The sequence below is a fragment of the Vicia villosa genome, linkage group LG5 (genome assembly GCF_029867415.1).
Source record: "Vicia villosa cultivar HV-30 ecotype Madison, WI linkage group LG5, Vvil1.0, whole genome shotgun sequence".
In the NCBI taxonomy this organism is placed as follows: domain Eukaryota; kingdom Viridiplantae; phylum Streptophyta; class Magnoliopsida; order Fabales; family Fabaceae; genus Vicia; species Vicia villosa.
The window spans coordinates 172,912,430-172,921,396 of record NC_081184.1 but is presented as its reverse complement, the minus strand read 5'-3'; the positions used below and the strand labels follow the sequence as shown (position 1 = coordinate 172,921,396).

The window sequence follows — 8,967 nt, the reverse complement described above, 5'->3', positions numbered from 1 at the left end:
TACTGAGGAATAGGAGTAGAAACAATCTCGGAAACCACAGTCCTTTGCGGTTCTTCTGGCGTTGGTCGATTCTGCGCAACTACCAGGGCTTCTACCATACTATTGAGTCTTTCAACAGTACCTTTGAGAGTATTAATCTCTTCTCTGAGTTCTTCATTCTCTTGCTCAAAGTCTTCCATTCTTTTCTTGCGACTTGAACGAGTGTTGTATGGATGAGACAGCTTGAAAGTCTTGGTTCACCTCCTTCTCCTCCTCTCTTTCTGGAGAAAGGAAAGTGATTATTAGATCCGCGACAATTCTCGTGTCAGTGCGTATAACTAAAGCGATGTATGATATGCAATTAAGTTAATATTTTTCAAGGAAACACCATAATTACGTTATGAATCATCAAACTTTTATTAATTAAGCGAAAACGCTGTTTTTACACACTTTGAAAAGGGAAATACAGAGAAACTGAGAGAAAGGACTCTAAAATTTTGATGATGAGCCGACTTCACATTCTAACATCTTCTTTTGTTTCTTGAGCTCAGTGTTCTCTGACGTGAGCTGATCGATGATCCAGGAAGCAGGAGGGATATGATGAGAAAGTGATGATTGTGTCACTTGTCGATCGAGTACTTCAAGTAACTCATCCTTCCTTCTTAGGATGTTTTGAATCTCAACATTTTCCGTGTTGACGATTCGATACTTGTTCCTCCAAGCATTCCTTTCTTGGCATACCTTGTTTAATGCCGCTTGCAGTTTTTCAACATCGGTGGAGAAAAGGTAAATTGGTTCCCTTAGGGGAATAGGTTCTTGATGTTGATATGGCATCCTGAGCTTGAATGCTCTGACGCGTACCCATTGAAGGTAAGGATCCAGGGAGATGCAAAGATGTTTTCCTAACAATCTTCTCCCTTTGCTGTGAACAAGACGCCAGGCTTGGACAATTTCCTTCTTCAGCATGTTGCCATGATCGTCGATGTTCTTGAAGAAAAGACCCTCCAATTGGATGTTACTTGGTATATTTTTCATGGGATAGCCGTATTGACGACGGGCTAAAGCTGGATTGTAACTGATTCCTCCCTTAGTTCCAATAAGGGGTATGTTGGGAAAACTTCCGCAACTGAAGATGATCTTGGTTTCGTCGTTGTCAGGACTACACCAATCAATGTCCGTATGAGTGAGAGACATGATTTTCTGTGACCAGTAAAGGCCATCCCTCATATTCCAGAAAGTGCTAGACTTTGGCAGGTGTGAAACGAACCATTCGTATAACAACGGTACGCAGCATGTGATTAATCCTCCTCGCTGCAGGTTTCTTGAATGCACAGAGTGATAAGCATCCGCAAGCAAGGTTGGAACTGGATTTCCAATTAAGAATATCTTAATTGCGTTGATGTCGACGAAATCGTTAATGTTAGGGAACAAAAACAATCCGTAGATAAGCAAAGCCAAGATTTCCTCAAAAGCGCTCATATCTTGGATGCTGACGAAGTACCTAGCTTGATCAAACAAGAATTTGGAGGGCAATCCTTGAATTCCTCCTCTACTCACCATATGAGTTCTGACGTCGACTACGTTCAAAGGAGTAGTTGCACAAATGACACAAACCTACCCCCACCTAGCATTCGTCTACTTTGAAACCGGCTACCCGATGCCGTTCCAATTTCGCTTCTCGCGCGACACGCCGTTTGTGGAATTGATACCGTCGCTCAACACGCTTTTGCGCTATCCCGAGAATCGAAAGGTTGTCAAGCTCGAGTACCGCTCGCCATCGCTTAACGACGAGGGAGGCATTAAGTTCACACCTTTTGAGATCAAGAACGACGAAGATTTAGCGGTTATGTGGACAACGTTCGACCGATTTTCTTCGAAAGGCCCGATCGAGTTGGACGCCAAACTTCAAAGATTGGCGGACGACATTATCAAAATGTTGACTCATCCCCACCTACCCGTGTTCAACAATATGTAACTTTAATTTTCAGTAATATTATCGTTGTAATCTTCACCCGATTAAATAAAGCGAATCGTTGTTGTTTTTCATTTTTCTTCTGTCCAGACATAAATTCGGAGGTTCATTTCCGAATTCCATCATGGGGGTGCGTTCGGAGATGAACTTCCGAAACACCACATTTTCTGAAAATGTAACTTTATTTCGGAGATGCATCTCCGAAACCAATATTTTATATTAAATAAAACACGTTTTCGGAAGTTCATTTCCGAAAACACCTTTTTTTCAAAAAAAATACCGTTTCGGAAATGAACTTCCGAAACAAGGGGTAATGTTGTAAATTCACCAGGGGTGAACAAGAAGGTTAGGAGGTGGGTGAAGAAATTCTCAAATTAATTTGGGCAATTTTTCAATAACTCTAAATTGAATCTAATTTGATAAATAAATAAACCATGGTAATCGAAATTTCAGGATGAATTCTAATATGTAATTAATTTTTCAAAACAAGCATAGAAAAAAATGAAATAACACCGAAAAGTAATGCTAACTCGTCCAAATAAGAGATTGATTTGTGCAAAAATTATCGTTTTCATTTTCACAAAAATAGATTTTTTTTGAAATAAAAGAATTATATTTTAAAAGAGCAAAATACAGATAGTTATGGCCACAACACAACCAAGGACAATAAAGACAACAATCCTAATTACATTAACAGCATAGCTATTTTACTTCTATAGTTTGCATGCGTCCAACCTTCATACACAACTAGTGTGATACCCGTGCGTTCGCACGGGTACCCGTCGTTTTCGCGCATTTGGATTGAGGAAAATAAAAGATATTAGTAAAAGATTAAATTTGGAATAAAATGAGAAAAGTTATAAAAATACTAATATTAAAAAGATAAAATATTGAAAATAAAAAGTAATTAAGAAAATAAAATTTATATTGTTTTAGATTGAATAATACAACTAAGGATGCATTTAAGAAATGTAGATGTTCCACTATTGAGAAATAATTGATTTTAAATAAAAGAATAATAAAGTGTCATTAGTATGCAATAAAAATTGGAAAGATCAATTATTTAGTTTAAATTGTTATTGTCCTACCAACAGTAGAACAAAATGTGACTTGCATAAATAATAGACAACACAATGTAGATTCGTAAATATTCAATAGTTTGATCAATAACTTCATGTTCCCGACAATATACAATATTTTAGTCAGTAACTTAATGTTTTCGTTAATATTCTATATTTTAATCAGTAACTTCACGTTTTCGTTAATATTCAATATTTTGATCAGTAACTTCATATTCTCGTTATTATTCAATATTTTGATCAGTAATTTCATGTTCCCGTTAATATTAATATTTTGATCAGTAACTTCATGTTCCTGTTAATATTAAATATATTTATCAGTAACTTCATGTTTTCGTTAATATTCAATATTTTGATTAGTAACTTCATGTTTCCGTTAATATTAATATTTATCAATAATTTCATGTTCCCGTTATTAGTAAATTCATGTTTCCGCTATTATTCAATATTTTGATAAGTAACTTCATGTTTCCGTTATTAGTAAATTCATGTTTTCATTATTATTTAATATTTCGATCAGTAACTTCATGTTCCTGTTAATATTCAATATTTTGATCAATAATTTAATATTTCTATTAATATTCAATATTTTGATCACTAACTTCATGTTCCCATTAATATTAATTGATTAAAATCAATTTACAAATCAAATATATTATTTCATATATAAAAATATTTGAATCAAGCGGATAATTATTCCTATATATAAATAATTTTATTTTGGAATTATCTATAAAAATATTGAAATCAATAGTAAATAAAAAATGAAATAAAGAATTAAAAAATAAGACCTTTTTTGTGTGTTTGGATTAATATATTATTTTTACTTTTAGTTTTTATAATTGTACAAAAAATGTAATAACTCGTGCGTTCGCATAAATTTTAGTATGGTTATCTGTGCGTTCACACGGTACTGGTATGTTACCCGTGCGTTCGCACGAGTATTGATGTGTTATAAAATTGTTTTCTCTTTTGTAAATAATTTTTTTTATTAAAATTAGTTTATTATTTTTAAAAGAAAGACATATTTTTGAAATAAAAACAAAATTGTTTTATCAATTTTTTTACATATGAACGTACTATATCAGTACTCGTGTGTTCGCACCGTTATTGGTGTGGTATGTTAAGTTGTCGTCAGTTATTTATAAATTTGAGGGGGTGTTAGTTTCAAGTTTGAAAATAAGATTTTTAAAAATACATTAATAGAAAATGAGTATAGCTATGTTTGTTACGAGATAGAAAATAATGATTCCAAATATGAACTTTTCCCATATTTTATAGGTTTGTTTTGATATTATTTAAAAAAAATATTTAAATTAATTGTAAATTTGTTCCCGCAATTATTCAATATTTAAATTAATAACTTAATATCAGTATCATGCGTGTGTGCTACATCAGTACCTGTTTATTTGCAAAAATTGAATTTTGAAATTTAGTTTGAATTTCAAAAAATTATAACTTAAAAATCCTCTAATTAAGTGAGTGACCGTTTTTATTTTTTATTTTTTTGTTATAATTTTAACTATGAATTGTTGAGTTTTTTTTTTTATTAAATAATTTGTCTTTTAGACATGTACTATGTATAAAATTTTAAGCACTCACGGAATTGTTTTAAAATATTATATAGCTTATCATGATTTATATGCATACAATGCAAATAATTGATTGATGGATGGATCTTTATATACGTTAGAAGTAATAGTTGATTCCTTCTATTTTATTCCATCTCTTATATTTTTAATGATTAAAATTAGAATTGTCAATTAATTCTTTTTGAAATAATTTCTTTTAACTTGTATGATGTCTTGTGGTTGTAGTGGGTTTATGATATGTATAATTTAGAAATAAAGTTTAACATAAAATATTAACTTGTATGATGTCTTGTGGTTGTAGTGGGTTTATGATATGTATAATTTAGAAATAAAGTTTAACATAAAATATTCTTCGTATTAGTTAACATGCGTATAATGGATGTTCCAAACACAGTATATGCCATTTTCAATGAAATTGAGATAATTACTTTTAATACTGTTTTAGTTTTCGGATTTATTTTTGTCTGCGATACAAATAATTTGTGATATAATAAATAGGGAGATAAAGATTTCTCTTTTTAAAATGTAGTTCCCTAAGTACTGTGACGGTTCTATAATTGATTTTTTTTGACATGCTAGTTGTAACTTTTTCTTTAATCTTTGTTATCTGTTCAGAAGAATGCAAATTTGAAAAAAGTCCTGATATAAATATTAATATCAATGCTATTACAAGACATATATTTCACACTAATGTTTCATAAGACATTGAATCAAATAGTTTTATTCATCATTCTCTGTTGTACATCATTTCCTGTTGTACATCATCTTGTTAAGATCTTCAAAGCTGCTAGTCCTAACAAATACTTCATCTCCAATCATGTCTATAATAAATAAAAGACTAAATTACAAAGACAAAAGAAACACACATTCAAAGTAGTCAATTGTAACATATTTGCTCGTGATACACAGTTCTGCCTTCTTTAACTCTCAAGAAGTAAATAGAAGCATGTTTGTAAAAGCTGCATCAAAAAATAAATCCATCAAAGTTATGTCTATAATATAGTTCTCGTATACAATGGCCACTTTGTCTGCACACATCAATCAAATGAACAAAAACAACGACCGAAGCCACTTTGTCTGCATAGATATATCGCAAGAAATACCCTTCGAATTCTGTTCTTGTCTCAAAAGCAAATATATTGCAAACCTGGATGAAGAAGAAATACCATTTTATCATAAAGTTCGGCGTGACGATCCATTTTTCCTAGTAGCTCGTATTTATTTAACATCAGTTGACAAAAATATGGAACATAAGTATACAGTAACCTGCAAGCTCCAGCTGACAAAAATATGGAAGCATTGAGTTAAAAAATATTGATTTTTGTTATCCATCATAACCCGAAGTGTTAGTATTGAGAAATTTTAAACTGAAAATGAATGGAGGCCAAACAGTTGTTGTTGTTGGAGTTTCAGGTTCAGGAAAGAGCATTATAATATCTTTGATGCAGCGATTTTATGATCCAGTTGCGGGCCAAGTTTTACTGGACGGAAGGGATTTAAAGCTCTATAACTTGAGATGGTTGAGGAGCCACTTCGGTCTGATACAGTAGGAACTATTATCTTCTCAACAATAATAAGGGATAACATTATATATGCAAGACACAATGCCGATGAAGCTGAGATGAAAGAAGCAGCAAGAGTAGCAAATGCTCATCATTTTATTAGCAGTTTGCCTCACGGTTACGACACTCATGTTGGGATTAGAGGTTTAGACTTAACCCCAGGACAGAAACAGAAAATTGCAATTGCAAGAGTAGTATTGAAAAATGCACCTATCTTATTGTTGGATGAAGCAAGTTCATCAATTGAATCCGAGTCAAGCCGAGTGATACAAGAAACTCTAGACACAGTGACACACTAATAATGGGAAACAAAACCACTATTTTAATAGTGCAATATCCCAATTCGCAGGCTGTGGCTACAGTTACAAAATCTAGAATAAGATTGAAAGGAAAATGGCCCTACTCAATGATTGAGAGAATAAAGTACTACTGAAGCTCATATTCCCAACATAAAAGAAAGTAGCAGAGAGGAAACAGAGAGATTTAATAAGCAACCTTGAAAACTGTCCAAAAATTGCAGGTATTGAACCCCTGTATAAACCACGTGTCCCGATCTCTGGCAGCTTAGCAATTATTTCAGGGAAAGACATGGTTGATGCTTGTACTCGAGTCTAACATAACACGATAAATAAGAGAGTGAGGAAGAAAGATAAGCAAACACATGATAATATCCCTCTTAGTCTTACCTCGGATCCTCTTGAAGTCGATCTGACGGAAGCAGGAGCATGAAATTGCAGAAATGTCCATACGAAATAGATTCTTCTGTGTCTGCATTTAGAAATCACATCATCGCAATAACATTATCTTCATTTGCAGGCAGTCCTGAATTCTTAAAGTGCATAATGCATAAATTCATTTCACAATAGATGCAAATGAATATAGACAACTGAAACACATGTGCTCACAGAGGCTACATATATAATTTTACTTTCAGCAAAGTAATTGGAAACAGTGAATCCTTAAGCCCATAGCTTCAAGTGACTATTATCAGCATAATGAATCTGCATTGGATCTGGTAAGTGTCAATTATCAGTTGATGTTTTATGTGATAAGTGCCTGTTATCAACATGATGCGTCAGTGTTTGAGCAATGCGTCAGTTATTTCCAAACACTCGGGATCTTACCTCTCTGAAACTCCATATAAAGGACTCTTTGGTTTATGTTGAATCACACGAATCATTTTCTGCTGAATCACTCCCTCTCGCTGCAGAAATGTGTGTCATAAGAATTGACTTGATTGATCGTGGTAACATTTGGCCAGGAAAGCGAATTAGATCAACCAGTAGTTCCACAGAATTTAACACGACTATCACGGACATATGCTTGTAAGAGTCTACACAATCAGCAGCCCCCTCATTTGGAAAACCCTGAGGAAGAGAAACAGGTATCCTTCAAAATTAGATATGATAGTAAAAAACATTGAATATTTATCATTAGTTCTTTTGCTAAATATATCATCCTTAGACTGAAAACATTGGTAAACAACAGTAAGTCAGAGAGTAATTACTGATATCATACGGTCGCGGTTGCGAAGGAGGTTATAGTGGTTTTCCGTTTCCATTTTCAGCATGGTGAGATTACTTGGAAGGACGTTTGGTTGTCTTCTTCATTTTACAATCTCTTTCGCGCACTTAATTTCTAACTCTGTGAAATGTATATGAATTTGTAGTATACTATACAATATACAATTAAATTGAATTGAATATACTATACTATACCCTATCTCATGTCAAATAAAAATTCACAAAAATATATATACAGCAATTAAGCAGCTATACATTCCACTTCAATTTGCTGGAAAGATTCAAGCCTGCAGCACTTAACACATAAAGCCCATAACTGTCCAAGCCAGTTAACATCACAAACTCAATATGACCCTGCATAATCCACAAAATCAGCATCCAAAACCAAGAACAACAGAAAATCAAATGAAACTAACCCTTAGAAGGATAACTCAATCTCACCCTGCATAATCCATAAAATCAGCATGCCAATTTAACCATCATCACATGAACAGAACTGCAGCCCTGCATAAAACTCAACCGAAACGAATAACAAACTGGTTCCCGTAGAAACCGAGCCTGTTCAGACCTGCAAAAATGCCATGAGGGTTTATCATTGATATCCAATATGCATAAAAGGAAGGACGGACAAATCATGCAGGATAAATCAATATGTTAATTTGAATTACATGTTCAGCTTGTTATAACAGGCTGCATCACCGACTTAAATCGCCACTTTCTATAAAATTCTGCTAACCAATCCGCATAACCACCACAAAAAGTTCATGCAGAAACAAAACCAAACAGAAACCAAAAGTCGATTCAGCCAAACTAAAGAGTCTTTGTACCAAGATTTATAACACAACAATCTAACAATGAATATTATAGAACAACAAAACATTGGTTGGAACTTGAAACATACCATATTGGAAAAGAACTTGCGTCGGAGATCTCCTGAAACCCTAATCCCATAAAAGGGTCGGATCTGGAAAAAAGTCCTATTAATGAGAAATGACAATGGATAAGGTTAAAAATCATCAAGAAAACAGCCGCAGAGCAAAAACAACCAAAACCCTAGTTCATCATTTTCCCAATTTTACAAACCCTTCAGAAATTATCAAGAGAACATTGTTCATCAAACATCAAAAGCTCAAACACAGATAAATCCCAACACTCATAAAAAAAAACCTAAACAATTTGTTCATCATTTTCCTTAAAATCAAAACCCTTCAAAATCGTGAAAGAGGAGGAGAGATCAAGAACAAAAACCAGAAATACCTC

The 8,967-nt window shown here is 33.3% G+C and overlaps 1 long non-coding RNA gene across 1 annotated transcript; it reads right to left on the bottom strand.

Moving 5' to 3' along the window:
• Positions 1-5,360: 5,360 nt before the first annotated feature.
• On the bottom strand, positions 5,361-8,438 carry LOC131608239 (uncharacterized). The gene is made up of 5 exons (XR_009285542.1): positions 8,376-8,438; positions 8,149-8,275; positions 7,692-8,061; positions 6,871-7,551; positions 5,361-6,795 (listed from the first exon to the last, which is right to left on the bottom strand). It is a non-coding gene; the product is annotated as an uncharacterized LOC131608239 (long non-coding RNA).
• Between the last annotated feature and the right edge of the window lie 529 nt (positions 8,439-8,967).